At 39.4% G+C, this 13,177-nt stretch overlaps 1 protein-coding gene across 2 annotated transcripts in view; it reads right to left on the bottom strand.

Moving 5' to 3' along the window:
• The window catches only part of pacsin1a (protein kinase C and casein kinase substrate in neurons 1a), a 34,544-nt gene that overhangs the window by 20,468 nt on the left and 899 nt on the right, over positions 1-13,177 (bottom strand). The gene's annotated exons all lie outside the window — the stretch shown is intronic.

Genomic DNA, 13,177 nt, shown 5'->3' with positions numbered 1-13,177 from the left:
CTTCATGTTCCACTGTTTTGGCTAACGGCTAACATGGCCACTGGAAAAAAAAGCAGCTGAAACTGCAAAATATTAACAGAATTTTCCTTCTGACGAAAAGGAGGAAAATTATGACAGAGATGAGCTACACAAACATTTTTTATGTACAAATTCTTGTTCTTATGTACGTAAACATCACTCAGACTTGTGCTACTGCATTGCTGATGTCTTTGCAAAACTGGAGCTTTGTCTGAAAATGCATATCTTAAGCTTAAGTATGTAGACACTGACAAGTATGGCTTAGAAGGTACATTGGAATACATGGGCTGTGTACTCACAGTGCTCAAAATGTTGGCAATGGCACACTATACTTATATAGTGTATCCATCCTGGGGCTATATGATAAATGGAAAGAGCACTGAAAAAGATTCAGCTATGTGTCACTGACAGTGCCAATGCTAGATAGCTAAAGTGGCAGATTTTTCCAGGAATAAAGTCAGATGTGATGTGGAATTACTGGTGTTTATTTTTTGCTAAACTGACTTTTTTACTGTAACAGAATTTAGTATTAGTAAACCTAGTGTACCGTGTGAAACTATGTACTATTTTGTCAAGCTTTTGGAAGCTGCTAATCTCTGGAACTGTGGTTGAACAGGTTATTGTGTTATTTAATGTATATAGTATAAGTGTATTTAGCATGACTTTTTAAGAACACCTTTATGTTTTATTGTAAAGCACTTTGGTTTTACATGTGCTATAGAAAGACAATTACTTATTTATTTACATTGTGGAATTTTAGAGCTAACTTTCTGTCATTTACAAGGATAACGGGCATTATTCACGAGTCGGAGATCTAACTTTATCGCACCGATTCTTCTCATTTCACACAACTAACTAAAACTGCAATCAAATCGAGTGTTTAGTAAGCCTTGTAAATATATTATTTAATTAATTATATTTATATATTGTTTAATTTAGTTCAGTCTGTTACTGTTCTTATTGTCTTGTAGCAACTCTAACCACACAATTAGTAAAGGATTCTGATTCTCATAACCAATCAAATTGAACTGACTAGACTTGAACTACAATTGAATTAACAGCTATCAGCATATTTTTCAAAATAAAATAAAGCACAAGTATCAACTTTATTATGGTACAAGATAAACTCTTTAGGAGTACTCTTCTAGAAACAACAATTTTTCAGCCTGGAAGAAACATAGTCTTAGCCAGCCAACTTAGCCAGTGTCAAATCACAATGTCATTTACCTTTCCTGTCGGGCACAACAACAACGCATGCCCCCCAATGATTATTTAATACCTAAAAAGGAGCTACTTCAACAACCTTCACCAAAAGCCAATATTTGGCAAAAAATATGCAAGAATACTGTTTCTGCTACACTTGGTACCAACAAACTTGCTTCTCTACTTCAAGCACAACTGGGCTATTAAGGAGGCAATTCTAGTGATGCACAACCCCAATGTAAACAATGACTCCACCGAGCATTGCTGGAACACTTGCTAAATGCACTACATGTGACATAAAGAAGAAACAGTGGATGAAGTTACATGGTGGTAAAGGAGTGCTTTAAGCCACCGGGTAAAGCACTCAAGCCAAGATAGAATATCCCAGGTAGAAAATATTTTTCAGGTTTTAATTTTATTAGATGACAATATTTTTCAGGATCCTGAAGAGTTACAAAGGAAACTAAACAATTCTTTTCTACTTCACATTTCAACTGAAAAACACCACCTAGGTTACTTTTGTACTTACATTTGACTTATACTGAGCCACTGTATATAATGCTTGGTCATTACTATTGCACTATAATGCTGCTGCTGGCACCTTGAGGCAATAGATTCACACTTCGAATGAGGTAGTCTGCCATCAATGAGAGTCGCTAATTGGAAAAGAAGGACAGAAATGCCCTTCATGTTGTTTGCACTAATTAATGCTGCTGCCTTTGAGCTGCAGTCAAAGATAAAACATTTCATAGTATTTCATAATATCATCATTGCAAAGGTCCTTGAATTACTCCAATAAAATTTTGAGGTTATATCGACCCTATCGTGTTCTTATTGTGGCTAAACACCAGCAATGTTTCATTCATAGTTTCATCAGAAAGTATAAAATCAGAAAGCAAAATATCTCTTGTCTATTGGGGACAAAATAACTACCAGAAAGTAATGAAGGAAGGAATCTGCTTCATCCTAACCTATTGTGATGAGGGCAGACCTGACTCTTATACCCTGAAGCAACAGAATGCTGCTTTCAATCTGTCACCAGCATCAAACTCATCAAATATTCTTCCAATTAATTTGTGTTCATAACCGCAGAGCAGTTACTTATCACCAGCTTCAGATTTCTTTATCTGATCCCAGAAGCTACATACTATGAAGTAAAATCTAAGTCCCTGCTGGCCTTTGCTTGTGCAGAGTAGCTGCACGGGTCATCAAACATGCACGGGATGACTCAGCTATCTGATGTGCTCTGTGCTATTGCACAAGAATACAGTTTCTGCATAACTTCTGGATGGATTATATGATTTTAAATCAATATCTATTGTGTGCATAATAGTGTGAATCAGCCAGATTTTTTATTGTTCAGCTACCGGAACAGAAGCTCACACAGTAGTTCCTAAGCAGTGAAATGTGACTAATGCAAAAGAATTATTACAATTTTACAGTGATTTTATATGGAATTTTTCTCTCTCTTCCCCCACCCACAGGGAGGGCAGAGGTTATTGCCATCTACAGGTCACATGGAGCTGTTAGGGACTGAGAGGGGTAGATGCTGACATACCAATGCTGCCTGTTATATGACAGCCAACTGTGTGTCAGTTTCAAACAGTTTAAAACAGGATTTGGGTTCAATCGTGTGCACGTAGTTTCAATATCACCACAGAGAGAAGGTAATGGCCTCTCTCAGTGAGACTAATTTGCAAAGCACAAAAGAAACAAAAGCTATTAACAATATTTTTAGCAAAGAAAAATATCTGTTTCAAAAAGGGAATTAATCAACCACTAACCAAGCACTTAAATACTAAACAATGATTAAACACTGACAGTCAGATGTCCACAGTTGTCGTGGTGATGCAGTGGTTATTCACGGTTCTCCAAGTTGGTTGGATTTTGATCTTGGGTTTGTGCCTGGTGTCTGCATTCGAGTCCTCTCCTCTGTGTTGCGACATCACTGTCTAACTAGTTGATCCTAAAACCACCATAGATGCTCAATTGAGTTGAGGTCCAGTGATTGCTGAGGCCTTAGCAACGATTCATTCATTTTTATCCTCCGCAAGCCATTCAGTGAGTGCTAGTGGGGGGCATTGTCCTGATAGAGACTACTCCCATAGAATGGAGAAAAGCTTTATTTATTTTTAGTAACCCTTCCTGGTTAAGCAGACCCAAACCATGACCGCAAACTGCACACAGCCACTGGAGGATCTCCTCACTGTAGGGGTCAAGTATTCATTATTTTCTCTCTAATTCATCATCGTCTGCAGATCGGAAGGGACAACTGAATGAAGGTCTCCCAGAGGTCTCCAGTGTTCAAATGCTTTTTTGGCAGAAGGATTCATTTCACACTCGTCAGCCCATATAGAAATACACACAAATACAAGCACACATTTGCTACAAGCATTGTGATTTATCACAGTGTCCGGAGCACTGCTGCAGTGGTTATGTAACTATCAAGCCTCTTGCCACAAGCCTCCTGGTGACAGTGGTGAATAAGAGGGAAAACGACAAGGGGAGGGCGAAGAGAGATGGACAGGAGAAGCAGAACAGAGTCGAGGAGGGGGAGACAGACATGTTGTCATGGGGTGTGATGAAGAAATGAACTGCAGACATGCAGCAGTGCCTGAATGTTGCATTAGAGAGGATGAAGGCCTCTGGTTCCAGTCCAGTTTCTGCTAATGTCCAGGCAGTTAGAAGAAACAGAGGAAGGCAGTGAATAAATAAGCATGGCAATAATCAATCTGGGAATGTAGCTCTTTAAACCTACCAGCTTTCCGCCTTCTTATCATTTAGTTGCCAGATGCTGCTCTGAATACTGATGGGCTGCCTTTCAAACCAATGTCTGTATGTGTCTATGTGCATTTGTGAGAAGAGGGAGTGGGAGGTGCAGTTATTACAGAGAGGGTGAGTGTGCTGCAGATTATTTTAAATTCGATACTTCAAGTTTGATAAACCATATCTATCTATATATATGTATAGTGAGAGAGAGCGAGAGAGAGAGAAAGATACAGATGGGCATACTGTAGATGGCTAAACAATGGGGCATAGTGATGGTGCAGAAGCAGAGGAAGACAGAGGAAGATGTATACCAAATGATACCAACATTAAGAAGAAGGAACATGGGGATCCTTGAAAAATACTCAAGGCTGAGAGAGGAGCTAGAGATGGTGTGGAAGACAAGGGCAACGGCAGTTCTCGTGGTAATCGGAGCACTCGATGCAGTGACCCCTATAACTGGGTGAGCGGCTCCATGAGATCCAAGGAACAAGAAGAGTACAGCACTAGGAACAGCAACAATACTGTGTGTGTGTGTGTGTGTGTGTGTGTGTGTGTGTGTGTGTGTGTGTGTGTGTGTGTGTGTTTATAGTGTGTTGACGAGGTACAACACAATGCTAAAGGAAGGAGCCCGAACATCAGTGGGAGATATCCTCATGCATTTAAGGCGTTGAATGTGAAAGCAGCTAACCTCACAGAAAAGATCATGGCTAAGCTGGAAACCTGGACCCTCTGTTGATAGCTGGACCAAAAAAAAGCAATTTGAATGGCTGAGACACACTCTGAATGGCTAACTGAAGGTTGGACAGTCCTAATCCCTATAGAATCTCCAGAAGGGACTGGTCCCATCCAACTACTGGCCAATAACGTGCCCCAGAACAACATGGAAGCTTCTGTCAGACATCATACCAGCTAAGATGAACAGGCACATGGCTCAATACATGAACAGGGCCCAGAAAGGAACACCAGAACAGAATCACCAGAAGTGCAAAACCCCAGCTCCTAGTAGATAGGGCAGTCACTCAAGACTGCAAGACTAGATTAACCTTTGCACTGCCTGAATTGAGTGATGTAAATTTGATGTGTATGCTATATGTTAGCAGGAGAAATTTGTTTCCTTGATATTTTGATGTTATGGTAGTAATATTGTTGGTTTTGTTTTGCTCCTAGCTCTTACGGTGTCTTCACTGAACGTTTCAATGAAAACTTTTCCAATAAAACCTCTGTGAAGCATCAGTATAAGAGACCATCATTCAGCCAGGGATGCTACACTGGGGGCTACCACACCAGGGAAAACCCCAAGTACAGACTGTGCAAATATGCCCCTGAGACAATCCAGCACATAACAGCAGGGTGTAATATACTAGCAGGCAGGGCATACATGGGACCCCAGAACCCAGTGGCTGGAATAATATGCAGGACGATGCATACTACACCAAGCTACATATGCACATAACATAGCTATACCAAGTGATAGCAAGATCAGTAAGAAGGAACATGAGAAGCTTGAGAAAAACCAAGGGCTCACAGAGGGGCTAGAGAAGGTATGGAGGGTGAAAACAACAGTTTCTGGCCCCCAAAGTGCACAGATGTGTTTCACTACGGGTAACTGAGTAAAAGGATTTGCTTCTCGAAAGACTTTGAATTTAATTTAAAGTTTTAAAATGCATCTGTAGTCAGAGACAGTGCAACTGAAACGACCTTTCCTATAATCATATCAGCAGGAAACTGACAGGAGAAAATAAGCAACACTAGTTTATCCAGAGATGTGTCACTGTCCACTGTGTAATCACTTTACATTCCTATTTATACACACTCACAAATCTCCCCATGTGTCCAGTCAGAGAGCTGGGGACTGAAGATCTGATACACAAACCAGACCTGAGTTGCAAAAATTTAGACCACGACTTGTTGGATCAGAGTCAGCTCATTTCCTGTTTGACTACTTAAAAATGTGATTTGTCAAGTGAAACGAAAATGTAATTAATCTAACTAATTGATCAGATTTCACAATTTCAGACCATGGCAAACAGCAGCTGTGGTTTGAAATATGATTGCTTAAAGTTGGCACATAGCACTGTCTTCTGTTAATGTTTATCAAAAGTATTGACAACAAGCATTGCCAGTTTGGCTCACAAAGTGCTTCATGTTTATGTCTGATTATGAGCCAAGGCAAAACTGGTGGTTGCTAAATGTGGAAGAAAGAAAAATATGAATCCTGGTGGTAGCTGCCACCAGCAGGAAACAGTGATCAAGTGTAAATTTAAATCTGAAATTAGGAGAGGTTTACAGGCATTGCTAAAGGGTGTGGCTGAGATCAGACAATACAATGAATAAAGAAGATTAGGGCTTTAATGCTAGTGGTTTACACATTCACCTAACAAGCAAAAGATCCCACCTTGATATCAGGAGGAGACACAAATCCCTTTGGGGTTGTGTCAGGAGGGGCATCTGGTGTAAAAATCTGCCAAATCAAACATGTGGAGGTACCTGCTGTGGTGACCCCTTGTGAATAAGGAAGCAGCAGGTGAGTAACATGAATCCATTTTGCCCATACAGACAGAATAATGACTGGATACAGACTGGATAGAGTTTTATAAAAGTCTTCTATGGTGTAGGTCACTTCCTGATTATGAAATACTGAACAAAATAGGGACATTTTAATTTAAGGCAGTTAATTAAATAGAAATCATATAAGAAGAATTGACACAAAGCAAAAATGTAGCTTGACGGTAGTAACACTGAAAAAGAGAGCGTGGTTTAAATGGGAAAAAGTAGAAAAGCTAACAGGTATAATGAAAGAATGAGAAAAAAATGTGTCAATGATCTTCTATGTGTGCTACATATTCCAGGATACTTTGTTTACTAATAAAAACAATCTATATAGGTTCTTCTGACCCAGCTTTGACTTAGTCCAAACTGCACAACATCCCTGGAGAAGCCTTTCTGAGCTGGGCCATCATGTTCCGATGAGCCTTCTTGCATATACAAACACCAGACTGTGCTCATCAAACAGATGCTTAACCTCCCCGGCGCAGTGAAATTCTGTCCCAATGCCCACAGAACAAAGAGATCAAACAAGGAAAATCAATAGCTCCTCCTGGGTAATCAGTCTTTCCTGTGAGACGGGGAAATCTACTCCTAGTGAGATAATAAAAATAAAATCTGAGATAATCTCTTCTAAGAAAAGAACACGAGAATATGTTGAGTCAAAACATTAATGCTACCATAGAGAGTACAAGTCAGTCAGTTTGATTGTTGGAGTAGCTAGGAAACGGAAATCCAACCCTTTAATTGCATTGTAATCCTACATCTAATCATGCAGTACACGACACAAAGTGCACCACTTACGGAATAATACAATTTAAAAGTCTCCAATAAGCAACAAAGATGACCTGACCTTCAGTTTGCCCATAAAAAGGCTGCGACAGTCTCATCAAATATTAACACCAGTGTCAAAGAGCTATTAATTAACTCAAGTGGTGCATTTAGCATTATACATAAAAAAAAACTGTTCAGATCTGTGGGTCTGTGCTCGGCATCGTCCCTTTGACATCCATCCGCATCTTCAGATTAAACTTAGCTTCCAGCACACAGGACAATTGGCACAAACACGAACATCTCACCTTCTCCACCAATGGGAGGTCAGATTTCCATAAACCTAAGAGAGAGATAGTTGTCGGTCCCCTGCAGGAAAACAAAGCATGAGTTTTTTTCTTTTTCTTTTTTAACAGGAAGCTGGTTAAAGTGCTGCTACTTCACCTAATTGGAATATAAATGAAAATCAACCCCAGGTGTGTCAAAACAGAAGTCACCTTTATGGCAGAAGGTTATTAAGAAATTATCTGGGTTTCAGTTTAAACTATCACAGTTATGGAGAGATTATAAAACTCTGCATAGAGCAATGGGGTATATTTAATAATACCAGTTTCTTTTGTACACTTTAACCACTAATGCACCACCTGCTGAATATAATTAATGCTGGGATGATTAGAATCTAGTCAAATATAGTAAACTGTGATGAAAATGGTGTGTGGAAAAATGACTAATTTTGGTGTGAAATCTGCAATATGGTTTGGATCGGTTGATGCAAATGATAATTTATATGTTCAGCTTTGTTTTTTTTTACAGATTGAAGTCTTTCTGCTGTCACTGACACGTGTGACTGCCTCAGGCCCACACAGAACACAAAATTCAACAATAATGCTGAGTCTTAGAAAAAAACAATGCTGAGCACCAATTTAGCCGAGTTGGTTTCCCAGGTTACATCAGTGTCTAATTAACTCATATTATTTTGAAATTTAAGTTTCAAGCTTAAAAAAGTGCTGTTTTCCATGTATGCCTGTTTAACTTTATAGAAAAAGGTTAACAAAGTTTACTGTTACAACAATGTATAACGTAAGCGAGATTGTGTTAAAACCTTTTTTCAACTATATTTTTCACGAAGCAGGAACTCCAGCAACACTTGAGGGAAGATGAACATCTTTAATAATAGACCAACGCGTTTCGGCTTGTGGCCTTCATCAGGGTCAACCATATTTTTGACATGTTTCATTCAGTAGATCATTTTATTCCATGCACAAATTATTCCTTTGGCATTTGCCGGTATTTTTTTTTCCAGGTATAAATATAAAAAAAGCAAATTACTACCCAGTGTGAAACCTTAATAATTAAAAACAGAAGTGAAGCTTCAGCTAATGCAGGCACAGTCAATATTTCCACAGAGAGGAAATTAATGGACAACATTTGACCATTTATCAAGCAAAATATTGAAAGTCCACCGGTTCTAACTTGAAATGTGATAATTTGGTGCTTTCAATCATTTAATAAATTCTGGTGTAAGGAAATATCACAGAGTTTGAGGATGTGACTTTAGCCTTTTGAAATGTCTGAACACCATAGCTGACAGATCTAATTATTTAGTAATTAAAATAACAGTAAGCTTGGCTCCAGCATCATGCTATCGTGCTTATATCGTACAGCCACCTTGTCTTTAATACCAAAATATTCAATGCTCAATGTCAATGACGCTATAAGTAGTTCAATTCAGCTTTACTTTTCTTCAAAAATGTGATTGCTTTTGGAAATCATCTGTGCTTCACAGTGTGCTTGAATCTTTCTCTGTGTGTACCCCTCACTGTGTGCTCAGCTGAGCTGCTGCATCCCATGACCATGATAAGCAGTTTAGGTAATGGACGGGTCGACTGAATTCAGGCAGAGAAGTGATGAAGCAACCCACACATCAAATGAAACAGCCTGAGAAATGCCAGCTCTATTCGATGCCTAACAGCAAGCAGTCTGCTGGTTATGCTTCAAATTCTTATAAAATGCTGATTCATGGTCACTTCACTGTGACCACTGGTGCTTTTCAACTGAGTATTTATATTTCTCAAGTTCCAAAGTCTTCTAATTGAAAAATTATTATTATTGGCACACTTTATGCCCTATTGGTAATGTTCCTCCCTTTATGACCACAGTGTACCTGTCTTCTGATGGCAGCTTCCAGCAGGACAACACACCATGCTACAAAACTTCGACTATCTCAAACTAGTTTCTTGAACATGTTAACAGTGAGTTAACTCTACACAATTGGTCTCCACAGTCACCAGATCTCAATGGAATGTGGTGGACACTCATCATGGATTTGCAGCTGACAAATCTACAGCAACCGTGTGATGCTATCATGTCAACATGGACCAAAGTCTCTGAGGAATCTTTCCAGCACTTTGTTGAATATTTGCCTTAAAGAGTTAGAGCAGTTCTCAAGGCCAAAGGATGGGCCAGTATAAGAAAGGTGTACCTAACCAAGTGGCTAGTGAGTGTAAAACAGGCAACTGCTCTCGGAAAACATAGTATCAAGTTAAGATGACCAACAGAAAAACATGTGGCTCTCCTATTCTCTCTCTCTGTGTGATTATGTTTATGAGGAAGACACCCACTAGTGTTCAGCCCTCTCACCCGACCTTCTGCATCCATGCACTTATTAATCAAAACATCAACAGACCCACTGATCTAGAAACCATTCATACCAGAACTGATAAAACTCCAGGGATTCGTGCGCTGGAGGTGCACACCAGGACTCCATTTTGAAATGCCCAAAAGATCACGACACAAACTGGGGCCTATGCTCTGCCTCAGGGTGAGCCACGGCTTCAAGATGATGACTCAGAGGAGGCAAACGCCGACATGTTGTGATGACGCTGCATGAACAACTCCGGGTAACATCGATGTAATTCATTAGGGTCCACCACAGGATAAACAAGAATAATGTTACCTAGTGATATGTGCGTAGTGTTTCTCATCCTGTTCACATGTACACGTGTGATAAAATTGTTTCCTCCTAATTTTTCTTTAACTAAAATCAACTCCACTATGATGGCATCTCGCTTTTCTTAATATCTCTGGATTTGAGCAAAAATCATAGTCATGGAAAGAGCTTCAGAAAAACAAAATGAGAATCCTTGTGTGGTGTGAAAAGCACCGCAGATGTTTTTGATAATCTCTAATGTCATAAATCTTGTGCCAAGGACAGGAGTCTTCCCGGTGTGTGTCCTCCTCTGCACGGAGAGAAATGAGACACTCCGGCTGCCCTTCAGACTCTCTGTTCTTACATTGGCTCTTTTTTCACACCTTGTCAGACAGCACTATCTCTTCTTTTCACAGAGGAACAACAGCCCTTAACCCTTTCATCAGCAAACACATTAGAGAAGGCCCCACTATTTCACACGTTGTCCTGTTTCCCACACCTACGTTGTTCCAGAAACACCGGAGACTAACAACAACAAAAAGGTCACCAACAACATCTCTTTGTGAGACATTTAAACAGACAGAAACAGATCCGACAGAACAGCGTTTCAGACTATTTGAATGCATCAGTGTTCGGCACCCATTCCTGCATTAGCCTACAAATTGTCATGATTTTGTAATAAAAGATCAAAAACAAACTGACTGAAATAAAAGCTCATCTGAAAACAAATTGCTTTGTTTTAAGTAAAACGAATTCCCTTTAATTGGCATGGAATGCATTCAGCAGTACTCTGTATTGATCCTCCCCTTCCATTTAGCAAAGCAAACCTCCATTGGGAGCGGTAGAGCCCATATGTCAGATATTCCACATTAAACAGAGGAACAAACAATCAAATGACAATAGCTTTAACTGCAATGCAACTCATAAATCCCACGCTCGTGTTAATCCTTTCCCAGTCATTGCAGACAAGGCCAAAAGTTGGATTAAAAACAATCTAAAAACAACTTCCTAAAACTGTTAGTTAAGCTTGCATGGGCATTCCTGATAAAATGTTCACATAACAACTATTCTGTTAATGGTTAAAGAAAACCACCCATCAAGCCACTGATTACATGATTGCAAATCATAATTAAACTCAAACACATAGTTCCTGAGCAGGAGGATGTTTGCCACAATCAAAAACAAAACAAGCCAAGCATGAAAACAGAAGGTGAACAGTAATGCAGACACACTGTAAACACTATGGGAAGTGAGCGCGGGCAAACATTTCTAGAAATTCAACATGACACGGAATAATCTCTGAATTAACAGCTCACATATATAGAAAGAAAGCAGCTTGATTTAAAGAGTGGAATTACTCTGCTTGTAAGCTTGTCTTTTTATTTATTTTTATCATAGCTCGCAATGTGTCATCATATTTTCATCATCATATCATTTTGTCAATATTTAACTCTCAGAACTAAAATGTACAGTGTTGAATATACACAGCAAACAACAACAGAATGAGCCTGTTCAAACAAGATTGTCTACCACACATATATATGAGTATTTCAAAAATTCCTATTGGAGAGAACATCATCACACACATCACAAATTGTGGATATCATTCTAACGCAGACTTTTCCTTCTAATTAAGTTGATTTGCATTTGGTGCATGTCGTCATACCTGGGCAATATCTCGCTAAAAGTTGAATGAAAATGTTTTTTCTCCTCTCATATTCAAGCCTTAATATGTGTGAAACCATTCAAATGATTTGGACTGTTTTAAAATAATATTTTGTGCCTTATATATGACATGCTATAGATAAACTATAGGTTTCTTACCTGCAAACATATGGATTTTACAGGCCCTTAAATGGATTTAAAGCATCCATCATTCTTTGTTAACTGAGTTTGATAGATAGATAGATAGATAGATAGATAGATAGATAGATAGATAGATAGATAGATAGATAGATAGATAGATAGATAGATAGATAGATAGATAGATAGATAGTTTGCTGAAGTACACAAGAGTTCCAAGCAATACACTTTCAACTTGTCTCGACAGTGAAAGCTTAAGAGTCTGCTAATAAATAGCAGGTACTCTTTAACTCTCCTTTCTGCAGTACAATTGCATTAACCCCCCTGAGAGTATCATCATCTCGTCTCTGCAGCCTAGTGTCGAGCTCTCTTGGGGGCACCTTGGATGCTGACAGAAATGCACTCCAGCAAACAATAAATTCAGCACCAGGGACAGCTCCAAAACAGGCAAGGGGACACAAGTGACCTGTCTGTCATCTGCTACTCCACCGTAAGAATTTAACTCTAGAGGATTTCATTTAAATGAACACCCTCACCACCACCACAAACAACAACAACAACAAAACACAAGTTAGCCGTTTAATCAATCATGCAGTCTCACAGAAAAGCTAGCTGTATGGTTTTAGGCAGGAATGGATGCTTTGGTTGAAGAGAGGGGGGAACAGGAGCTACACGATTTGGGAATGTGATGCCCCAGCTTCCATTAACCAGTCCCTGCAACATATCATCATCCTCCTCCTCCTCATCATCATCGGCACATCTCAGCACAAGATAACATGCCTTTTGCTAAACGCATAACTATGAGACGCTTTAGTCAGCTGTAAGCCTGGATGCATTTCAGCGGGAGCAGATTTGATGAATGATTAAAAGACCACATGCACCTAATCCCATGTAGAAAACAGGATGCTCCTCCTCTGTGGTGCTGTTGGTTTGTGAGAGAAAAACAATGACGCTAGAGATGGCCCCTCGCTGTGCTGTGACAACCAATTACATAACGCCAGAGCGGAGTGTTCTCATGAGCATTTGCGTCCATTTCGCCAAGAAACCATAAAATACAGAACGAGGCGATTTTTGATTACTATGCAACTTATAAGCACACATCAAAGCACCCTTCATATAGATAGAACACTTAATTATACG

The sequence above is a fragment of the Copadichromis virginalis genome, linkage group LG20 (assembly GCF_057382275.1).
Source record: "Copadichromis virginalis isolate Kocher_CV1m ecotype Utaka linkage group LG20, C_Virginalis_male_GT1.1, whole genome shotgun sequence".
Taxonomy (NCBI): Eukaryota; Metazoa; Chordata; class Actinopteri; order Cichliformes; family Cichlidae; genus Copadichromis; species Copadichromis virginalis.
This window is presented reverse-complemented; position numbering and strand designations above follow the sequence as displayed.